This window comes from Ranitomeya imitator, chromosome 1, assembly GCF_032444005.1.
Source record: "Ranitomeya imitator isolate aRanImi1 chromosome 1, aRanImi1.pri, whole genome shotgun sequence".
In the NCBI taxonomy this organism is placed as follows: Eukaryota; Metazoa; Chordata; class Amphibia; order Anura; family Dendrobatidae; genus Ranitomeya; species Ranitomeya imitator.
The window spans coordinates 871,240,063-871,264,575 of NC_091282.1; positions in this window are offsets into that span (position 1 = coordinate 871,240,063).

The following is a 24,513-nucleotide window of genomic DNA, read 5'->3' on the forward strand; positions in this document are numbered from 1 at the left end:
TCACATGATTGTGACATCACACAGGCCCTTTCAGTACATATTGGTGCAGGCGGAGATAAGGTGGGCATCCTCCCACCCACTCTATGGATGCCCACATAAAGCAGCCCATGTATTAAACTTTAACTTAACCCTCACAATATGTAGTTGGAGGAAAATACTCTGGTTTCATATCACTGACGCCATTAAACGCAGTGACACGTATCTCCTCTCCATTACTTTACCAGTGACTTTGTCACAGTACATATAAAATTCAGCTACTTTTTATTTATGACAGTTGGCCCCTAACCCCTATTAGACAAGTAATGTTGTCTTAATAAAGGAACAAGTAGGAGTAAATTTATTCAGAGTGAACATTGGCAAAAATCCAGGTTTCTCTAAGAGAAAATATCAAATGTATCACAAACATATGTTCTCTAATTGTTAAGTACTTGTTCCAAGGTATCTCATAATTAATAGCAGAAACAAACAGGCATTGTCATAAGTAGATCATTTGTTCAGTCGCACGCAATGATGATTTATCCGATATTTTTAGTTCTTGACAAGTAGCAGATACAGACTAGAATATGACTTAATGGATCAATAGGGAAGTTAGCAAGTGTAGTTAAAAGATTTGCATTTGTAGGGCAGGCCAAAAAAGGAATTTGTAACAAACTACCTAAAAAAAAAATCCCTAATGATCTCTAATAATCTGTGTCTATTGTCTATAAGTGTAGGCAAAAAACATGCACCATATTGACAAAAGTATAGGGATACTTACATATCACACCTAAAGGAGATTTTGTGCCATCCTAACCTTAAATGCATTTATTTGCAGTTGGTTTTTACGTAGATAATATAATTTCTACTCAGCTGTAACGTCTTTCTATAAGATTTTGGTGATTATGTGTGGGAATTTTTGATTTTTCATCAATAAGAGCATTTATGTAGTCAGACACTTATGTTGGCTAGTGGAACTGACTGACAATTTCTGTTTTAGTATATCCAAAATACACTGCTCAAAAAAATAAAGGGAATACTAAAATCCCACATCCTAGATAACACTGAATTATATGTTCCAGTTGTAAATCTTTATTCATTGCATTGTGGAATGTGTTGAGAACAATAAAACCTAAAAATTATCAATGTAAATCACAACTAATATCCCACGGAGGTCTGGAGTTGGAATGATGCTCCAAATCAAAGTGGAAAAGGAAGTTACAGGCTGATCCAACTTCAGCGGAAATGTCTCAAGACAAGAAAATGATGCTCAGCAGTGTGTGTTGCCTCCATGTGCCCTTTATGACCTCCCTACAACGCCTGGGCATGCTACTGATGAGGCAGTGGATGGTCTCCTGAGGGATCTCCTTCCTGACCTGGACTTAAGCATCCACCAACTCCTAGACAGTCTGTGGTGCAACATGACGTTGGTGGATGGTGCAAAACATGATGTCCCAGATGTGTTCAATCTGATTCAGGTCTAGGGAATGGCCGAGCCAGTCCATAGCTTCAATGCCTTCATCTTGCAGGAACTGCTGACACACTCCAGCCACATGAGGTCTGGCATTGTCATGCATTAGGAGGAACCCAGGGCCAACATCCTACCTCCGGCAAGCACATGGAGGGCTGTGCGGCCCTCCAAAGAAATGCCACCCCACACCAATACTGACCCACTGCCAAACCGTTCATGCTGAAGGATGTTGCAGGCAGCAGATTGCTCTCAACTGCATCTCCAGACTCTGTCACGTCTGTCACATGTGCTTAGTGTGAATCTGCTTTCATCTGTGAAGAGCACAGGGTGCCAGTGGTGAATTTGCCAATCCTAGTGTTCTGTGACAAATGCCAATCATCCTGTATGGTGTTGGGCTGTGAGCACATCCTCCATCTGTGGACGTCGGGCACTCAGATCATCCTCATGGAGTCAGTTTCTAACCGTTTGTGCAGACACATGCACATTTGTGGCCTGCTGGAGGTGATTTTGCAGGGCTCTGGCAGTGCTCCTTCTGTTCCTCCTTGCACAAAGGCTGATTTAGCTGTATTGCTGCTGGGTTGATGTCCTCCTATTGCCCCCTCCACATCTCCTGGTGTACTGGCCTGTCTCCTGGTAGCGCATCCAGCCTCTGGATACTACGCTGACAGACACAGCAAACCTTCTTGCCACAGCTCACATTGATGTGCCATGCTGGATGAGCTGCACTGCCTGAGCAACTTTTGTGGGCTGTAGAGTCCATCTCATGCTACCATGAGTGTGAAAGCACAACCAACATTCAAAAGTGACCAAAGCATCAGCCAGAAAGCATTGGTACTGAGATGTGGTCTGTGGTCCCCATCTGCAGAACCACTCATTTATTGAGTGTGTCTTGATAATTGACAATAATTTCAATCTGTTGTCTATTCCATTTGCACAACAGCATGTGAAATTGATTGTCAAACAGCATTGCTTCCTAAGTGGACAGTTTGATTTCACAGAAGTTCGATTTACTTGGAGTTATATTCTGTTGTTTAAGTGTTCACTTTATTTTTTTGAGCAATGCAAATTCAATGAGGTTTAGCTCAGGACTCTCAGTGGGACAAGTCATGGTTTTCCACACCATCTTCCTAATCCATGCTTTCATGGGTCTTGAATTGCACACTGGGGCACAGCCAAGCTGTAATAGGAAAGGGTTTTCCTTAAACTGTTACCACAAAGTTGGAAGTGTAGTTTTCCAAAATGTCTTAGTATACTGAAGCATTATGATTTTCCTCCACTGGAATTAAGGGGTATAGGACAATCACCCAGAGACCACCCCATAGTGTTATCCTTCCTACACCCAACTCCATCCAACACTTGCCAATGTGCTTGTTGATGTAATTCACTTTTCAATAGTATCACTCACTGATTGAAGAATAATTAGTAGGGAAGTAATTACATGAACTGACTGATTGCAATGGTGGTACATGATTACCACACTTAAATATAGTGAAGTTTTTAGTTATAATTAGAAAAACAGGAGCAGCACAAAAAAGTATGGGTGCAGAGCCTCCCTGGCAAGAACCAGATCATCCAGGCAAAAAAACAAAAACTGCAGGCATCACTCAATAAAATTGAGTGATTTATTAGCCCACAATGGCAATGTTTCGGTTCTGAAGCGTGAACCTTTCTCAAGCAGTGATACAAAGAAAATGCCATATATTTAAAGGCAAAGTGATTGAGCGCATAATTATACAATGATATACAGCTGTGCTCAAAAGTTTACATACCCCGGCAGAATTTTTGATTTCTTGGACTTTTTTGAGTGAATATGAATGATAACACCAAAATTTTTTCTACACTCATGGTTAGTGGTTGGGTGAAGCCATTTATTGTCAAACTACTGTGTTTTCTCTTTTTAAATTATAATGACAATCCAAAACATCCAGATGACCCTGATCAAAAGTTTACATACCCCATTTCTTAATACCGTGTATTTCCCCCTCTAACATCAATGTCAGATTGAAGTCTTTTGTGGCAGTTGTGGATGAGGTTCTTTATTTTCTCAGATGGTAAAGCTGTCCACTCTTCTTGGAAAAAAGTCTCCGGTTCCTGTAAAGTCCGGGGCTGTCTAGCATGAACTGCGTACTTGAGATCTCCCCAGAGTGGCTCAATGATATTGAGGTCAGGAGACTGAAATGGCCAATCCAGAACCTTCACTTTGTACTGCTGTAGCCAATGACAGGTCGACTTGGCCTTGTGTTTTAGATCGTTGTCATGTTGGAACGTCCAAGTACCTCCCATGTGCAGCTTCCGGGCTGATGAGTGCAAATTTGCCTTCAGTATTTGCTGATAACGTGGTACATTCATCTTTCCTTCAACTTTGACTAAGTTTCCTGTGCCTTTGTAGCTCACACATCCCCAAAACATCAGCGACCCACCTACATGCTTTACAGTAGGAATGGTGTTCCTTTCATCATAGGTCTTGTTGACCTCTCTCCAAATGTATCGTTTATAGTTATAACCAAAATGTTCAATTTTGGTTTCATCACTCCAAATTTCCAGAAGTTTTGAGGCTTGTCTCTGTGCTGTTTTGCGTTTTGTAGGCAAGATACTTTGTGGCATTTGCACAGTAATGGCTTACTGACTCGACCATGCAGCCCATTTTTCTTCAAGTGCCTCCTTATTGTGCAACTTGAAGCAGCCGCACCGCTAGTTTTTAGAGAGTCCTGTATTTCAGCTGATGCTATTTATGAGTTTTTCTTTGCATCCTGAACAATTTTCCTGGCAGTTGTGGATGACATTTTTGTGGGTCTACCTGACCGTGGTTTTGTTTTTTACAGAGCACCTGATTTTCCATTTGTTGATGACAGTTTGAACGCTGCTGATTGGCATTATCAATTCCTTGGATACCTTTTTGTATCCCTTTCCTGTTTGATACAGTTCAACTACCTTTCCCATAGATCCGTTGACAATTCTTTTGCTTTTCCCATGACTCACGATCCAGAAATGTAAGTGGCTGGATGAAAGATGCAAGAGTCTGTCTGGATCCTAGAAACTGACTCAGCTTTTATGTACACACACTGATTACAAGCAAACAGGTCACAGATGAGGATATTACCTTTAGTATCCATTCAAATCTATTTGTGTCAACTTCTGTGCATGTTATCAGGCCAAAATCACCAGGGTCGGTAAACTTTTGATCATGGTCATTTGGATGTTTTGGGTTGTCATTATGATTTAAAAAGAGAAACACAGAAGTTTGACAATAATTGGCTTCACCCAACCACTAACTATGAGTGTAGAAAAAGTTTTGGTGTTATTATTATTATTATTCATTTATATAGGACCATTAATTCCATGGTGCTGTACATGAGAAAGGGGTTACATACAGAGTTATAGATATCATTTACAGTAAACAAGTTTACAGTGACAGACTGGTACAGAGGGGAGAGGACCCTGTCCTTGCGGACTTACATTCTATGGGATAGTGGGGAAGAGGCAGAAGGTAGGGGGTGAGGCGGCGGCTCTGGCGATGGCGAGGTGGAGGCTCTGGCGATGGCAGCGGCTCTGGCGATGCTGAGGCGGCAGAATGGTTATTGCAGGCTGTAGGCTTTCTTGAAGAGATGGGTTTTCAGGTTCCGTCTGAAGGATCCGAGGGTGGTGGATAATCGGACGTGTTGAGGCGTGGAATTCCAGAGGGTGGGGGATATTCGGGAGAAATCTTGGAGGCGGTTGTGTGAAGAACGAATAAGGGTAGAGGAGAGTAGGAGGTCTTGGGAGGATCGGAAATTACGTGAGGGAAGATATTGGGAGATTAGTTCAGAGATATAGGGATGGGACAGGTTGTGGATGGCTTTGTAGATCAGTGTTAATAGTTTGAACTGGATTCGTTGGGGATTCGTTATCATTTATATTCTCTGAAAAAAGGGCCAAGAAAGCAAAAATTCTGCCGGGGTATGTAAACTTTTGAGCATAACTGGAAAAATACATGCAAAATTGTTATACAATGCATCAGAGGATCACCATGTACAAATATAAAAAATTTCTTATTTGTATAGACAATAAAATAACACAGAAAAAAAAAGAGCTTGGTTTGAGTTGGTATACATGCAGCACATAAATGCATGTTCACATTGGCCATAAAACATACAAAACCTACAAGAAACAAAATTAGCAAAAACCCTGCTGTAACTAAATAAGTAAAAAGCAAAAGTGCACTTAAATAACACATAGTTCGTAATACTGTTTTTGATCCAAAATAGCATAAAAGCCATCCCACCAACTACAAGGTGACTCTGATCGGGATAGTTCTGTGCTGTCTAATATTATAAACCTTATCAGGTGTCAAAGTTGATATCAGTGTGTTAATAAGGGCAGACAAAAGGACCAAGTCCCAACCAGTGGACACCAGTCTGGGGAAGCCTGTAAATGTAATTTCCAGCTCAGAAGAGGGACGCCACACCCTGGCTTGCACAGCACGCAAAAATACAAAGAAAAAAACACAAAAATTGAGTTTGGTTTGAGTTGGTATACATGCAGGACATAAACGCATGGTCACATTGGCTATAAAACATACAAAACGTACAAGAAACAAAATTAGCATCTAAACTAAATGTAAATGCTGTAACTAAATAAGTAAAAAGCAAAAAGCCAAAGTGCATTTAAATAACACAGAGTTCTTAGTAATACTGTTTTTGATCAAAATTAGCCTAAAATCCATCCCACTGTCGACAAGGTGACCCTGATCGGGACGGTCCTGCGCTGTCTAATATTAAAAACCTTGCCATGTGTCAAAGTTAACCTCAGTGTGTGAAAAAGGGTCCCAAAAGTGTACATAAAAAGCACAAAAGTGCTTAATTGTTCAAGTAAACTTATGGTGTAAATAATAGTAAAATAATATAGAACAGATGACTCACCCTAAAGCACATACTAACAAACATAGTTCAAAACTGCTGTATTCCACTTCCTAATTAACCCACTGCATATGTCAGAGCATAAGATCAAGTGTATAATGTATTCTCGCTTATGCGCGGTGACATGTGAAGCCATCCACGCCATCTCATTAAAGGAACAGAGTGCAACGTACATGTCCATTCCTGCTCATTGTTATTCATGCTTGCACATGTGCAGTGACTACTGACGTTCGAGCACTAAAATGCTCCCGTGCTTGGTACTGGAATCAAGCAGGTTTGACGCTCAGACGGGCTTGACTTGATTAACAAGTATAATGTAAGTCAATGGACACTCAAGCAGTTTTCCAGAAGACCCAAACAGGAGGGCTGAGGGGGCAGGAAAATTGCTCAAACAGCGCTCAAATGGAAAGGGAAAAGCATGGGAAAAATGTCTGGATGCATCTTTGACTGCAAGGTCAGTGCTGGAGACAATGTTGTTAGAGTATAACTTCACTTTTATGGACTGACAATAAAACATACAAAACCGAAGTTAACGTGATAATCTCACGCATCACCCCTACTCTGGAACTCTCTACAACAACATATCAGACTTTCACCTACCATTGAAACCTTCAAAAAGAACCTGAAGACCTACCTGTTCCGGCAAGCCTACAACTTGCAGTAACCACCGATCGACCAAACCACTGCACAACCAGCTCTATCCTCACCTACTGTATCCTCACCCATCCCTTGTAGATTGTGAGCCCTCGCGGGCAGGGTCCTCTCTCCTCCTGTACCAGCTGTGACTTGTATTGTTCAAGATTATTGCACTTGTTTTTATTATGTATACCGCTCCTTACATGTAAAGCGCCATGGAATAAATGACGCTATAATAAAAAATAATAATAATAATAATAACACAAATTTTACAGAGAATGTTAGGAAACATTCTTTCCTGTATAGTTACTTGCATGTAAGGCAAAATGAAAAAGAGAAATAAAAAACAACCCCAAAACCTGCCTCCTCCACCACTTAATAGCCCATCTACTACTCTGGTGGTCTCTGGGTTATTTATATAGGTATGAGATTCCCTTAATTACTAGTATCTTCATGGCTCATAGCCTTTCTATTTGATATAGTGCCATATACTTTTTTGGTTCTATGCATGGTCCTTTGAGACCTTAGGGGTTACCGATATAATACTGTGAATTTACATATGTTATTTAGGAGTGTGCCACTATTATTATAATATATGGGTGATGATTATGATATTTGTCTTTAACTATATACTTACTGTATCCCTAGCCGTTAGCCTATCTATGTCCTGCGTTTCTTCTTAGATTGCACATTTGTCCTGTGGGAGTACCCACTGTTATTTCCTGCTACTTGTATTTATAATAAAGTTTTTTCTATTTTTTACAATATTGGCCTCGTTTGATCGCTTTCTGCTCTTTTGTTTGTTGTTTATAGTTTGTTGCAATTTGGCCCACTATATGTCCAGCTTTTTTGCGGCTACTATAATGAAAATATTAAGGATCTTTTTTGACCTATGATTATTCTTTTGAAATGCTGCTTAATTGCTCATAGAGATACTTCTTTACCCTTAATAGCCTGGCCATGTTTCACCTTATTTTATCGTTGCCTATGACTACAGAAGATGACATAGAAGAGGGAGAAATAAAACTAGACCCACTGGTAATCATATGGTGTATTTGACATGGTCTGGCACATCCTGTTTAATTTACAATGGTGTGAAACCAGAACACATGGGCTGCGCGCACAGTGAACAAGCCCGTAGAGACATGTTCACACCACCAAGAGACTTGAAAACACAAAAAAGCACAGTAAAACCAAAAACACTCTGTTGCAAACAAAATCATAGTGGACAGCAAGTGCTAGTAAAAAGATAGAGATTGCATACTTCAGTTAGGACTGCTCTGATAAGGGTATACCTTGATGATTTTTTTTGCAACAGAGTGTTTTTGGTTTTACTGTGCTTTTTTGTGTTTTCAAGTCTCTTGGTGGTGTAAACATGTCTCTATGGGCTTGTTCACTGTGTGCGCAGCTCATGTGTTCTGGTTTCACATAATTGTTTTCTTGTGTCCACAAGACTGGGGAGGCCTCCACCCCTCTTTTTTTGAGCTGTGCGCACAGGAGCCGTTCTGTCCAGCGTGTCCACATGGACATTCCTTTTCTGAATCCTGCTCATACAGGTATTGTACATATGACCAGGTTTTAAATACATCAGATAGGGATTGCATACATTAGTTAGGACTGCTCTGATATGGGTATACCTTGACGTTTGGTAGAGCGGCTTAATATACATTTTTTGCAAAAAAACGTATCAACCAAATACCATGTTTTTTCCATCTTTTTACTAGCACTTGCTGTCCACTGTGATTTTTTTTGCAACAGAGTGTTTTTGGTTTTACTGTGCTTTTTGTGTTTTTAATTTACAATGGGTACAGAAAGTATTCAGACCCCTTTAAATTTTTCACTCTTTGTTTCTTTGCAACCATTTGGTAAATTCCAAAAAGTTCATTTTTTTTTTCTCATTAATGTGCACCCTGCACCCCATCTTGACTGAATAAAACAGAAATGAAGTAATGTTTGCAAATTTATTACAAAAGAAAAACTGAAATATCACATATAATAATATAATATAATAATAAAATTTATCTATATAGCGCCGACATATTCTGCTGCCCAGCTAATCCACCTCTCTGCTCAATAATCCCCTGCTTCTCCACTCTGCAAATCTCTCCACTGGCTCCCAATTCTCCAACAAATCCAGTTCAAACTGCTAACACTGATCTACAAAGCCATACACAACCTGTCCTCTCCCTGTATCTCTGAACTAATCTCCAAATATCTTCCCTCACATAATCCTCGATCCTCCCGAGACCTCCTACTCTCCTACACACTCATTCGTTCCTCACACAACCGCCTCCAAGATTTCTCCCGAATATCCCCCATCCTCTGGAATTCCACGCCTCAACATGACCGATTATCCACCACCCTCGGATCCTTCAGACGGAACCTGAAAACCCGTCTCTTGAGGAAAGCCTACAGCCTGCAATAACCATTCTGCCGCCTCACCACCACCCGAGCTGCCGCCTCACCATCACCTGATCTGCCGCCTGACCACCACCCGAGCTGCAGTCTCACCACCACCAGAGCTGCTGCACCCCGACCTTCTGTCTATTCCCTATTATCCCATAGAATGTAAGTCCCCAAGGACAGGGTCCTCTCCCCTCTGTACCAGCCTGTCATTGTAAATTTGTTTACTGTAAACGATATTTATAACTCTGTATGTAACCCCTTTCTCATGTACAGCACCATGGAATTAATGGTGCTATATAAATAAATAATAATATTCTGCAGCGCTAAACAGTTTAACAGTTTCAAACACAACAATCATAAGTAAGAACGTTAACAATAATACAAAAATATTTAGAATTGAGAGTCCTCAGTGGTTGAAACCTTTTAATGGTTAACTGAAAAGATGGTAACAAATTGCAAGCTTTCGAGACCACACAGGTCTCTTCATCAGGCATAGACTAAAGCAAATTCTGAAGAATCACATATTTATACACAGCACAGCACAGAACTGTAATTATGGGAGAGTGATAAGTGATAAATAGTTGTGTCCATAAATATTGCAAAGTTCCTAGATTAGGAGTGAATGTTTTGTTGTCCTCTGATTGGGGTCTGGTTCTGTTATGATGACCCCACATGGTCTGATGTGCAAATTCCTTAATTGATGTAAAAAAACATAAATCCATGCGACACATTCATTCCTGCACTAAGTGTGTCAAAGGTCGTCATAAGTTTATACTTCCACATTCTCCTGTCTCTCTGAGATTTGAAGCTACCTTTCAATACAAGTAATTTCAGGTCAATGGTGCTATGATCAGGCATACAAAAATGTTTGGTCACAGGTAGATCCACTCTTTTTTCTTTTATTGTATGGCGCTGAGAATTTATCCTTGTTCTCAGTTTTTGCCCTGTCTCCCCAACATACAGACCTCCAGTTGGACATTTATTACAAATAATTAAGTACACCACATTAGATGTGATGCAGCTGAAGGTACCTGGGATCTTGTAGTCCTGATGTTCCATGAACAGTTTAATTAGTTTCATCCCACCATCAACTTGGGTGGGTGAGAACAAGTATTTTGAATTGGATCCTATAATGAATGGGAAGCCAATGTAATGACGGGCGAAGATCGGATGCGTCCGAGTACCGATTAGCCAGATGGACGACCCTGGCTGCTGCATTAAGGATGGATTGGAAAGAGGAAAGTTGAGTGAAGGGGAGGCCAATTAATAGAGCATTACAGTAGTCCAGGCAGGAGTGGATCAGGGTGATAGTGAGGGTTTTTATTGTCTCCATGGTGAGAAAAGCGTGGATTCTATAGATGTTCTTTCAGTGTAAGCGGCAAGAGCAGGAAAGACATTGTATATGGGAGGTGAAGGAGAGATTGGTGTCAAATGTAACACCCAGCCAGTGCGCCTGCTGCCGGGGTGTAATTATGGTGCCACCCACAGAGAGGGAAATATCAGATTTAGAGAGGTCAGTAGACAGCGGGAGCAGAACAAGTTTAGTTTTGGAAAGGTTGAGTTTCAGATAGAAAGCGGACTTACAGTCACTGCCATTCTGTAATACAGCGGGGGTAAGGTCAGGGGATGATGTGTATGGTTGTGTGTCATCAGCATAAAAATGGTACTGAAAGCCAAATCTGCTGATGGTCTGTCCAACTGGAGCCATGTAGATAGAGAAGAGGAGAGGGCCAAGGACTAAGCCCTGAGGTACCTCAACCGTGAGAGGAAGAGGGGATGAAGTGGGGCCAGTGATCAAAACACTGAAGGAGCGGTCAGAAAGGTAGGAAGAGAACCAGGAGAGAGCAGTGTTCTTAATGCCTAGTGACTGTAGCCTGGAAAGTAGGAGATGGTGGTCAACAGTGTCAAAAGCTACAGAAAGGTGAAGAAGAATGAGCATAGAGTGGTCACCGTTACATTTTGCTGTCAGAAGGTCATTGGTCTCTTTGATGAGTGCAGTTTCTTTCGAATGTAGGGGGCAGAAGCCAGATTGTGAAGGGTCTAGGAGGAAGCAAGTGGAGAGGTAATGGGTAAGGCGGGAGTAAGGCTACTTTCACACTGGCGTTTTTTGCCAGACGTTGCAATGCGTCGTTTATGGCAAAAAAACGCATCCTGCAAAGTTGTTTGCAGGATGCGTTTTTGCCCCATAGATTAACATTGGCGACGCATTGCGACGCTTTGCCACACGTCGCAACCGTCGTGCGACGGTTGCGCCGTGTTGTGGCGGACCACCGGGAGCAAAAAACGTTAAATGTAACGTTTTTTGCTCCTGACGGATGGCTTTTTTTGACCGGGCATGCGCGGCTGGAACTCCGCCCCCACCTCCCCACACCTCACAATGGGGCAGCGGATGCACCGGAGAAATGCATCCGCTGCACCCGTTGTGCAGTGCGTCAAACGCTAGCGTCGGAATCTCTGCCCGACACATTGCGACGGGGAGATTCCGACGCTAGTGTGAAAGTAGCCTAAACCATTCACTCCAAGAGTTTAGAGATGAAGGGAAGATTGGAGACAGGTTAGTAGTTGTTTGAGCAGGATGGGTCGAGAGCGGGTTTCTTTATTAATGGAGTAATGATAGAGTGTTTGAAAGAGGAGGGAAAAATGCCAGAGGAGAGGGAGAGATTAAAGATTGTACTGTAGTTAGGTGAGTTGTGACGACTGGAGAGAGAGACTGGAGGAGATGTAAGGGAATGGGGTCAGTAGTGCATGTAGTCAGATGAGAAGAAGAGAGGAGCCTGGAGACTTCTTCTTCTGTGATGGGATCAAATGTGGCGAGTGAGCCAGGGGAAATGAAGGGAGAGATGGGAGTCACGGCACCTGGTGGCTGGGAAAAGATTAACTGATGGATATTATCTATTTTCTCTATAAATTGGGAGGCCAGGCCATCATCACAAATATCTGTGATAGGAGCTTGTGCTTTCAGCCTGAGGAGGGAGTGAAAGGTGTCAAAAAGTTTCTTGAGGTTATAGGATAGTGAGGAGATCAGGGTGGTGAAGTAGGTCTGTTTTGTGAGGTGAAGGGCATTATATAGCTATAGGTTTTTAACATAAATTTGAAGTGGATGAAGTATTCTGTGTGCAAGTTTTCCTCCATAAGGCTATGGATTTTTTGCGTTTTTTTTATTGGTTTTCCGTGGCAAAAATGCTTAAAAAACGCATTCATTAAGCCTCCCATAATTTTTAATGCATACCGCAATTTTTGTGCACATGTTGCGTTTTTTTCACGATAAAAATGCATCGCAGAAAAAATGCAGCATGTTCATTAATTTTGCGGATTTTTTGCGGATTTCCCACTATTTATTGCATTGGTAAGCTCCGGAAAAAAACGTGAAAAATCCGCGCAAAAAGCGCACAAATAATGAGTAAAAAACGTGAAGAAAAAGCAAAAAAATATGCATGCGGATTTCCTGCGAAAGCAGTCAGGATTTTCTCAGGAAAATTCTGCACACTTTCCTGAACGTGGGCACATAGCCTTAGTGTTCAGTACTCCTAGAGCATCGATGGAGAGGGCTGGTTTACTCTGTGCTTGGCGGTTCTGAAGGTAAGGGGAGCTACTTGGTTAAGGGTGCTTCTAAGAGTGTTGTTGTAGTGATGTACAGCCAGGTCAGGACAGGAAAAAGAGGTGATTGGGGACAGTGATGAGTGTAGGGAGTCTGAAAGTGTATGAAAGTTAATGGTTTGTAGATTTCTGAATATGTGGTATGTAGGAGTGTGCTGGGGTGGGTGAGGATTTGTGAGTGTGAAGGAGAGAATGTTGTGGCCAGAGAGGGGAAGTGGTGAGTTATGTAGGTAGGAGATTGAACAGAGCCAGACAAAGACCAGGCCAAGGTTGTTACCATCTTTGCGTGTCTTAGAAGATGAGAGCTGTAAGAGGCCAAGAGAAGAGGTTAGAGATAGAAACTGGCATGAAGATGTTGATGTGGGGCTGTTAATAGAGATGTTGAAGTCTCCCAGGAAAAGGGCTGGGAGTTCTCAGGACATGAAGTGCAGTAGCCAGGAAGAGAAGTGGTCCAGGAAGTGGGTGGTTGAACCTGGAGGCTGGTATATGACCGCTACTCTGAGGGAGAGGGGACGGAAGAGCCTGATGGTGTGGACAACAAAAGAAGGGAATGAGAGTGATGGAAGTTGGAGGATGACATGGAAAGTGCATTGTGGGGACAGGAGTATGCCGACTCCACCATCAAGTCTGTTTATGGCTCATGGGGAATGGGAGAATTGTAAGCCACCATGGGAAATTGCAGCAGGGGAAACAGTGTCAGAAACTTAAATCCAGGTTTCAGTGAGGGCCAACAGATTGAGAGAGTTGTTCAGAAAGTAATTGTGCAGGAAAGGAAGCTTATTGCATACAGACCATGGATTCCAGAGTGCACAATTAAAAGAAGGAGATGAAGGAATGCAACTAATATTAATAAGGTTTGTAAGGTTTTGATGTGAGGTAGGGTTGGGGTTGAGGGATGGTGGACTAGGGTTAGGGGAGATGTCCACTGAAATCACTAGGAGTAGGAAGATAAAGAGCAAGTAGTTATTGGAATTGTAAGACTTTTTTTGTGCGATGTGTTTGGGCAAAATTGGCTGGGGTTTTTCAGGAAGGCGAGAAGTGCATGGGAGCTGTACATGGAAGAGGGAAGTATAGAGGGTCTGATGTGTACGAGTCATGATGGAGGGGAATGGGGTGGTGATTTTGGATGGCAAGGGAACACAGGAGGAAAGAAATAAAGCACATGGCTAAAAGAGAGACCAAAGTGTGGGTTACCTGTCTTCTGTACTGACTAACTGCCATGAATTAACTGGTTTTTCGAGATGCTTAGCTTCTGGGATGCTTTGCTGAGGGGATGCGTGCACTCCGCACTACATGGACCCCTTAGAATGCTTCTACATTTATAGGCCACACTACAGCGTGAGGAGAGAGGGATTGTGGGAGCTGGTTTGGGATAATTTGGCAGCTGCTCCAACACACCAGGGTTGGATAGATGAGCAAAGACACTAGTCCTGGCTCCATGTCTATGCTATAACACCTTTCCCAAGATAATGTCTACAATGACCCCTGCCATGGATATCCAGCAGTGAGTATTGAGAGCAATGCAACAAAAGAATGATAGCAAGGATTCAGAAAGCAGAGTTCTATGTTCTATACCATTAAAATACACTGCTCAAAAAATAAAGGGAACCCTTAAACAGCAGAATATAACTCCAAGTAAATCAAACTTCTGTGAAATCAAACTGTCCACTTAGGAAGCAACGCTGTTTGACTATCAATTTCACATGCTGTTGTGCAAATGGAATAGAGAACAGATGGAAATTATTGGCAAATATCAAGACACACTCAATAAAGGAGTGGTTCTGTAGGTGGGGACCACAGACCACATCTCAGTACTAATGCTTTCTGGCTGATGTTTTGGTCACTTTTGAATTTTGGTTGTGCTTTCAAACTCGTGGTAGCATGAGACGGACTCTACAATCCACACAAGTGGCTCAGGTAGTGCAGCTCAACTAGGATGGCACATCAATGTGAGCTGTGGCAAGAAGGTTTCCTGTGTCTGTCAGCATAGTGTCCAGAGGCTGGAGGCACTACCAGGAGACAGGCCAGTACACCAGGAGATGTGGAGGGGGCTGTAGGAGGGCCACAGCCCAGCAGCAGGACGGCTACCTCAGCCTTTGTGCAAGGAGGAACAGGAGGAGCACTGCCAGAGCCCTGCAAAATCACCTCCAGCAGAGCACAAATGTGCATATGTCTGCACAAATGGTTAGAAACTGACTCCATGAGGATGGTCTGAGTGCCCAACGTCCACAGATGGGGTTGTGCTCACAGCCCAACACTGTGCAAGATGATTGGCTTTTGCCACAGAACACCAGGATGGGCAAATTCGCCACTGGCGCCCTGTGCTCTTCACAGATGAAAGCAGGTTCACACTGAGCACATGTGATAGATGTGACAGAGTCTGGAGACGCTGAGGAGAGCGATCTGCTGCCTGCATGCCTTCAGCATGACCAGTTTGGCAGTGGGTACCCCTTGTGAAACCATATGCTGATGCGGTTGGCCCTGGGTTCCTCCTAATGCAGGACAATGCCAGACCTCATGTGGCTGGAGTGTGTCAGCAGTTCCTGCAAGATGAAAGCATTGAAGCTGTGGACTGGCCCGCCCATTCCCCAGACCTGAATCAGATTGGACACATATGGGACATCATGTCTTGCACCATTCACCAATGTCACTTTGCACCACAGACTGTCCAGGAGTTGGCGGGTGCTTAAGTCCAGGTCAGGGAGGAGATCCCTCAGGAGACCATCCGCTGCCTCATCAGGATCATGCCCAGGCATTGTAAGGAGGTCATATAGGCACATAGAGGCAACACACACACAACTGAACATCATTTCATTTTCTTGAGGCATTTCCACTGAAGTTGGATCAGCCCGTAATTTGATTTTCCCCTTTGATTTTGAGTATCATTCCAAATTCAGACCTCCATGGAATATTCATTTTGATTTACGTTGAAGATTTTTATGTTTTATTGTTCTCAACACATTTCACTAAGTAATGAATAAAGATTTGCAACTGAAATATTTCATTCAGTGATATCTACAGTAGAATGTGGTATTTTAGTCTTCCCTTTATTTTTTTGAGCATTGTATATTGCAGGATGATAGGCAGCGCATGAGACAGCAAGCAGAAGTGTAGAGTTATACCATTAAAATATATTGCAGGGTGATAGGCAGCACATGAGACAGCAAGCAGAGGTGTAGAGTTGTACCATTAAAATATATTTCATGGTGATAGGCAGCACATGAGACAGCAAGCAGAGGTGTAGAGTTGTACCTGTGTGAAGAGAGAAGATGGATGTTAATTCCTTGCCATGAATTAACTGCTTTTTCTAGATACTTAGCTTTTGAGATGCTTTGCTGAGGGGATGCTTGCACCCCACACTGCGGGTCATAAGTATTCAGACTCTTTGCCCAGTATTGAGCAGAAGCACCGTTTTGAGCTAGTACAGCCATGAGTCGTCTTGGGAATGATGCAACAAGTTTTTCACACCTGGATTTGGGGTTCCTCTGCCATTCTTCCTTGTAGATCCTCTCCAGTTCCGTCAGGTTGGATGGTGAACGTTGGTGGACAGCCATTTTCAGGTCTCTCCAGAGATGCTCAATTGGGTTTAGGTCATGATATCTCTATACTTGGCCACATTCATGTTTCCTTCAATGACAACAAGTCATCCTGTCCCTGCAGCTGAAAAACACCCCCATAGCATGATGCTACCACCACCACCACCATGTTTCACTATTGGGGTTGTATTGGGCAGGTGATGAGCAGTACCTGCTTTCTCCACACATACCACTTAGAATTATCACCAAAAAGGTCTATCTTCGCCTCATCAGACCAGAGAATCTTATTTCTTATAGTCTGGGAGTCCTTCATTTGTTTTTTAACAAACTCTATGCAGACTTTCATATGTCTTACACTGAGGCCATAAAGGCCTGACTGGTGGAGGGCTGAAGTGATTTGTGCAACTTTCTCTCATCTCCCTACTGCATCTCTGGAGCTCAGCCTCCGTGATCCTGGGGTTCTTCTTTACCTCTCTCACCAAGGTTCTTCTCCTACGATTGCTCAGTTTGACTGGAAGGCCAGGTCTAGGAAGACTTGCGGTGGTCCCAAACATCTTCCATTTAAGGATTATGGAGGCCACTGTGCTCTTAGGAACCTTGAGTACTGCAGAAATGTTGTTGTAACCTTGGCCAGATCTGTGCCCTGCCACAATTCTGTCTCTGAGGTCCTTGGCCAGTTCCTTTGACCTCTTGACTCTCAATTACTCTTAGTTATGCACAGTTTGACTCCAATGAACGAGTAGAACCTAAAGGAGGTTCACAAGGAAATAGACAGCATGTGACTTAAATATGAGTGTCTGAGCAAAGGGTCTGAACACTTATGGACAGATGATATTTAAGTTTTTCTTTTTTATTAAATTTGCCAACATTTCTACATTTCTGTTTTTCTCTGTCAAGATGGGGTGCAGAGTGAACATTAATGTGAAAAAAAGAACTTTTTTGAATTTACCAAATGGCTGCAATAAAACCAAGATAAATTTTTTTTACAGGGGTCTGAATATTTTTCGTAACCACTGTATAACCAAAAAAGAAAAGGATAACCGAGCAATAATAAAAAAATATAAACCTCATTATGACTTTAAACATACAAACTATATTTTATTAAAACATAAACATATGCTTATAAAATTAAAATTCAAAGGGCAGCCCCAGAAGAAGCCACCCAGAGAGACTTGGGAAGGAAAGAGCACTGTTTGACTCTTGGAAAACAAACTATTGTATAATAGTTTGCAGAGTCCATACATAAAGTGCCAGAAGAGCAGAATCCCATATCAAGTGACTCCATTTAGGAAATTATACCCCTCTGGAAATTTATCTACTGGTGTAGTGACGATTTTGACTCCATAAGTGTTTTTAAGAAACAAGCAGCAGTGGATTTCTTTTGGGGGATGAGGAGTTGTAGCACTTTTACAGAGTCTTTGCAATACCAGTAACATGGAAGCCCCCTATATTTCCATTAACAGATGATGGACCTGAGTGGGGACTTGCTTTTTTTGTGGATTTATTTGAACTTTATTTGGAACATTTTACATAACATTTAGGGTGACATTTATTTGGTGCTGAAATCCCCAGATGAAACCCCCGAGGGATCCGTTCACCATAATGAGGCAACAGAGTTACTCTGGACTCCATCTGGCCTCTGTTCAGCAGTGTCCTTCTTATTATTATTATTTATAGAGAGGTGCACAAAACCGTGGTAGACCACACTTTTATGCATGCCTAAAAAGACATACAGCTGGATCACAGGTCAGACGGCATCCACAGTGCCTCCATCTGCCTCATTTTTGAGAATCTCCCTCCCGGGGTTCCGTCTGAATCATGTATTTCAGAGATTTACGCGGAAACCCCAGTGTAAGCACTCAACACAGAGCGCAGGATAAATGATAGCAGACCCTTTACTGCAATCTTTGTGATGCAGAATGAAAAAAATCAACAGCAGGTGAAGAATTGGTTTTATTTATTTTTTACACCGTTCCTCCTGTGGTATAAGTGATTAGGTGATTTTATTCTTCGGGTCAGTGCGATTACAGTGGTAGGAAAAAATAAACACTTTTCTTTCACAAAAATTTTCCATTAAACCTACATTTTTTTTACTTTTGCAAGGGTAACAGGAGAAAATGGACCATACATTTTGTTTTGCAATTACTCCTGAGCATTCAGATGCCCCATTTGTGGGAGAAATCTACTGTTTGGGCGCATGGCAGGGCTCGGAAGGGAAGGAGCGCCATTTGACTTTTTGAATGTAAAATATGCTGGATTAATTAGCGGCCTCCCTGTCGCATTTGGAGAGCCCCGATGTGCCTAAACAGTAGAAACCCCCAACAAGTGACATCATTTTGGAATCTAGACCCATTAGGGAACTTATCTAGATGTGTATTAAGCACCTTGAATCAACATGTGCTTCACAGAAGTTTATAACGTAGAGCCGTGGAAATAAAAAAATATATTTTTTTCCGAAATAAATCATTTTAGCTCCATATTTTGCATTTTCATAAAGGTAACAGGAGAAATTGCACCATACGGTTTGTTGTGCAATTTCTCCTGAGCACAACGATACCGCATATGTGGGGGAATTCTACTGTATGGGCGCATAGCTGGGCTCAGAAGGGAAGGAGCGCCATTTGACTGTTGGAATGCAAAATTGTCTGGAGTCGATAGCGGACGCCATGTTGCGTTTAGAGAGCCCCTGACGTGCCTAAACAGTGGAAACCCCCAACAAGTGACCCCATTTTGAAAACTAGACCCCTCAAGGAATTTATATAGATAGCTGGAGAGCACCTTGAACCTCCAGGGGCTTCACAGAATTTTATAATATTGAGCCATCAAAATATAAAAAAAAACATTTTTACCACAAAAATGCTATTTTAGCCTCCACTTTTTTATTTTCACAAAGGTAGCAAGAAAAAATGGATCCCAAAGTTTGTTGTGCAATTTCTCCTGAGTATGCCAATACCCAGTGTGTGGTGGAAAACTACTGTCTGAGCGCGGCAGGGCATGAAAGGGAAGGAGCACCACATTACAGTGCAGGTTTTGCTGCATTGTTTTGAGGGGGCCATGTCACATTGGCAGAGCCTCTGAGGTGCCAGAACAGCAGAAACCCCCGTGACATCATTTTACAAACTACACCTCTGAATGAACTCATCTAGGGGTGCAGTGATCATATTGACACCACAAGTGTGTCACAGAATTTGATACCATTGGACAGTGAAGATAAAATAATTACATTTTTTACCGCAAAAAAATTGTTTTAGCCCCATATTTTACATTTTTATACTAGAAAATGGGTAAAAATGGTGCCAAAATGTGTTACACAATTTCTTCTGAACTTGGCAATACCCCATATGTGGCTGTTCAATACTGCTTAGCCACACAGCAAGACTCTGGGACGGAGTGCTATTTTACTCTTGGAGAACAAATTATTATGGAATAGTTTAAAGACTCTCTATAAAGAGCCCCTAAATGCCAGAAAAGCAGAATACCCCCTCAAATGACCAAGTTAGCAAGCTGTTTCACAACCCTAGGCTTAGACATGTCAGTCACCTGTCACTAAATTAACAATCTATATTTATTTGCTGAGATAGTGTGGCTGGACCACAGATTTAGCACAAATTATTTAGATGCTGAAATGTCGACTGGTGGCTAGTAGAGTTGAGCGACTTTTACTTTTTTAGGATCGAGTCGGGTTTCGCGAAACCCGACTTTCTCAAAAGTCGGGTCGGGTGAAATCGGCCGATTATTGCAAAAAGTCGGGGGCCGACCGAAACACGAAACCCAATGCAAGTCAATGAGGAATCAAAGTCGGCAGTGAGTGGAGGACAGGAAAACACCTACAGTGCCCATTTTAATGCCAAAAACATAAATTCTTATTTCTTAAGCTTGTCAATCTTAATTTACTTTATAATAGTTAGGCATTGAAAACAGGGGCTCATTTGGCTAAAGTTGTGGGGGGTAGGGCTGGCTCAAGATTTTTGTGGGCTCAGGAAACGCGAAATACATCACGGCGGTGGAGTGGGTAGAGGTAAGTATTTCAACTTTGCAAGTGCTGTGATCTGAGCAAGCCGGGGGGGGCCACTAGTTGGCACTGGCACAGGGCCCCTCATAGTACGGCGGTGTGTTTGATGGCGGGCGGTGCCTCCCACTACCAGAGACACTTTTGCGTACTATGAGGGGCCCTGTGCCAGTGCCAACGAGTATGCCCCCCACCTTATGAAGGAACCTGCACTTTCAACTGCACCTTCCTCTTTGTCCCCGTGTAAGGTGGTATAGTATGTGGGAAGGGGAATCTGACTTTCATCAGGGTCAGATTCTGGCTGTGTAGAGTGCAAGGGGAATGTAGTGGTCTGAGTCAATGTACCAGCAGACTCATCTAGCAGTGGCTGGGCAATGGGCAGGATGAAGAGGAAACACAGATATAGGCCCAAAATGAAAAAGTAGGCAAATAGCAGTTCAAAATTGGTAACAGGACTAAATAGGCGGCATTGCTTTGTTCAGCGGAGGACAACTGTAATGAGAGGCTCACACAGACTTACTAGGCCCAAAATAAAAAAGTAGGCTAAATGCAGTTCAAAATTAGAAAGAGGAGTACACAGGCGGCATAGCTTTGTTCAGCGGAGGAGGACAACTATAATGTGAGGCTCACACAGTTACTAGGCCCAAATAAGTAAGTAGGCTAAATGCAGTTCAAAATTGGTAAGAAGAGTACACAGGTGGCATTGCTTTGTTCAGTGGAGGACAACTGTAATATGTAGCTCAGACAGATTGAGTAGGCCTAAAATAAAAAAGTAGGCTAAAAGCAGTTCAAAATTGGTAAGAGGAGTACACATTCGGCACAGCTTTGTTCAGAGGAGGAGGACAACTGTAATGAGAGGCTCAGACAGACTTAGTAGGCCTAAAATATAAAAGTAGGCTAAATGCAGATCAAAATTGGTAAGAGGAGTACACAGGCGGCACAGCTTTGTTCAGCGGAGGAGGACAACTGTAATGAGAGGCTCACACAGACTTAGTAGGCCTAAAATAAAAAAGTAGGCTAAATGCAGTTCAAAATTGGTAAGAGGAGTACACAGGCAGCATAGCTTTGTTCAGAGGAGGAGGACAACTGTAATGAGAGGCTGACACAGTTAATAAGCCAAAATAAGTAAGTAGGTTAAATGCAGTTCAAAATTGGTAAGAGGAGTACAAAGGCGGCATAGCTTTGTTCAGCGAAGGAGGACAACTGTAATGAGAGGCTCACACAGACTTAGTAGGCCTAAAATAAAAAAGTAGGTTAAATGCAGTTCAAAATTGATAAGAGGAGTACACAGGCGGCATAGCTTTGTTCAGCGGAGGAGGACAACTGTAATGAGAGGCTGACACAGTTAATAAGCCAAAATAAGTAAGTAGGTTAAATGCAGTTCAAAATTGGTAAGAGGAGTACAAAGGCGGCATAGCTTTGTTCAGCGAAGGAGGACAACTGTAATGAGAGGCTCACACAGACTTAGTAGGCCTAAAATAAAAAAGTAGGTTAACTGCAGTTCAAAATTGATAAGAGGAGTACACAGGCGGCATAGCTTTGTTCAGCGGAGGAGGACAACTATAATGAGAGGCTGACACTGTTACAAGGCCCAAATAAGTAAGTAGGCTAATTGCAGTTCAAAATTGGTAAGAAAAGTACACAGGCGGTATAGCTTTGTTCAGCGGAGGAGGACAACTGTAATGAGAGGCTCACACAGACTTAGTTGGCCTAAAATAAAAAAGTAGGCTAATTGCAGTTAAAAATTGGTAAGAGGAGTACACAGGCGGCATAGCTTTGTTCAGCGGAGGAGGACAACTGTAATGAGAGGCTCAGACAGACTTTGTAGGCCTAAAATTAAAAAGTAGGCTAAATGCAGTTCAAAATTGGTGAGAGGAGTACACAGGCGGCATAGCTTTGTTCAGCGTAGGAGGACAACTGTAATGAGAGGCTGACACAGTTACTAGGCCCAAATAAGTAAGTAGGCTAAATGCATTTCAAAATTGGTAAGAGGAGTACAAAGGCGGCATAGCTTTGTTCAGCGGAGGAGGACAACTGTAATGAGAGGCTCACACAGACTTAGTTGGCCTAAAATAAAAAAGTAGGTTAAATGCAGTTCAAAATTGATAAGAGGAGTACACAGGCGGCATAGCTTTGTTCAGCGGAGGAGGACAACTGTAATGAGAGGCTGACACAGTTACAAGGCCCAAATAAGTAAGTAGGCTAATTGCAGTTCAAAATTGGTAAGAAAAGTACACAGGCGGTATAGCTTTGTTCAGCGGAGGAGGACAACTGTAATGAGAGGCTCACGCAGACTTAGTTGGCCTAAAATAAAAAAGTAGGCTAATTGCAGTTAAAAATTGGTAAGAGGAGTACACAGGCGGCATAGCTTTGTTCAGCGGAGGAGGACAACTGTAATGAGAGGCTCAGACAGACTTTGTAGGCCTAAAATAAAAAAGTAGGCTAAATGCAGTTCAAAATTGGTGAGAGGAGTACACAGGCGGCATAGCTTTGTTCAGCGTAGGAGGACAACTGTAATGAGAGGCTGACACAGTTACTAGGCCCAAATAAGTAAGTAGGCTAAATGCATTTCAAAATTGGTAAGAGGAGTACAAAGGCGGCATAGCTTTGTTCAGCGGAGGAGGACAACTGTAATGAGAGGCTCACACAGACTTAGTTGGCCTAAAATAAAAAAGTAGGCTAAATGCAGTTCAAAATTGGTAAGAGGAGCACACAGGCGGCATAGCTTTGTTCAGCGGAGGATGATAACTGTAATGAGAGGCTGACGGAGTTACTAGGCCCAAATAAGTAAGTAGGCTAAATGCAGTTCATAATTGGTAAGAGGAGTACACAGGTGGCACAGCTTTGTTCAGCGGAGGAGGACAACTGTAATGAGAGGCTCTCACAGACTTAGTAGGCCTAAAATAAAAAAGTAGGCTAAATGCAGTTCAAAATTGGTAAGAGGAGTACACAGGCGGCATCGCTTTGTTCAGCGTAGGAGGACAACTGTAATGAGAGGCTGACACAGTTACTAGGCCCAAATAAGTAAGTAGGCTAAATGCAGTTCAAAATTGGTAACAGGAGTACACAGATGGCATTGCTTTGTTCAGTGGAGGACAACTGTAATAAGTGGCTGACACAGTTAGTAGGCCAAAATAATAAAGTAGGCTAAATGTCTGCCAAAAAAATTGTTCATAAATAAACTGGTGGCATAGCTAGATACCGGGGTGGGCTCCTTTGATGAGTAGCAGACAGTGGAAGTTGGCACAAATTATTAACTGGTCTAAATGGAGGCCAAGGCCCCTGTATATTTTAACTATCATCTATCATTTCAACAAATTTATATTGGCAGTGCCATTGAAGGATTTAACAGCACAGACTACACAGTGGTGGAGCAGGGAGAGGAAAGTTTTGCAAGTGGTAGAGCACTGTTTGAGCTGGGGGGAACACTCTCTCGTGGGCGGCAGTACTGGCACAGGGCCCCTCATATTACGATGGTGTGTCTGACGTTGGTTGTGCACCACCACCATCAGAGACACTTCATTGTACTATGAGGGACCCTGTCTGTGCCCGTGCCGTCGCCCAAGAGTGGGCACACCCACCTGTCCAGGTAAATGGGTGCTTGCAAAAAGTGGTGACCACGGCCCTGTGGGGGGAGTCAGCCCATTTAGGGAGGTATAAAAATGGCCTATGGTGGACATTCAGCAGCTGCAAATGGAGGAATTGGAGCAGTCAGTAAGAGGAGGCCAAAAGCAAGACATTTTTCAGGCAAGCTACGTGTCAGCAGGGGAAGGTGGGGCAAAATAATTTGAAATCCATGATTGGTTCATTTTAATGAAGGTTAGATCATCAACATTCTGGGTAGCCAGACGTCTCCTTTTTTTCGGTCAGTATTGAACCAGCAGCACTGAAGAATCTTTCTGATAGCACACCAGCAGCTGGGCAAGCGAGCTCCTGTAATGCATATTCTGCCAATTCAGGCCAGGTGTCTACTTTAGATGCCCAGTA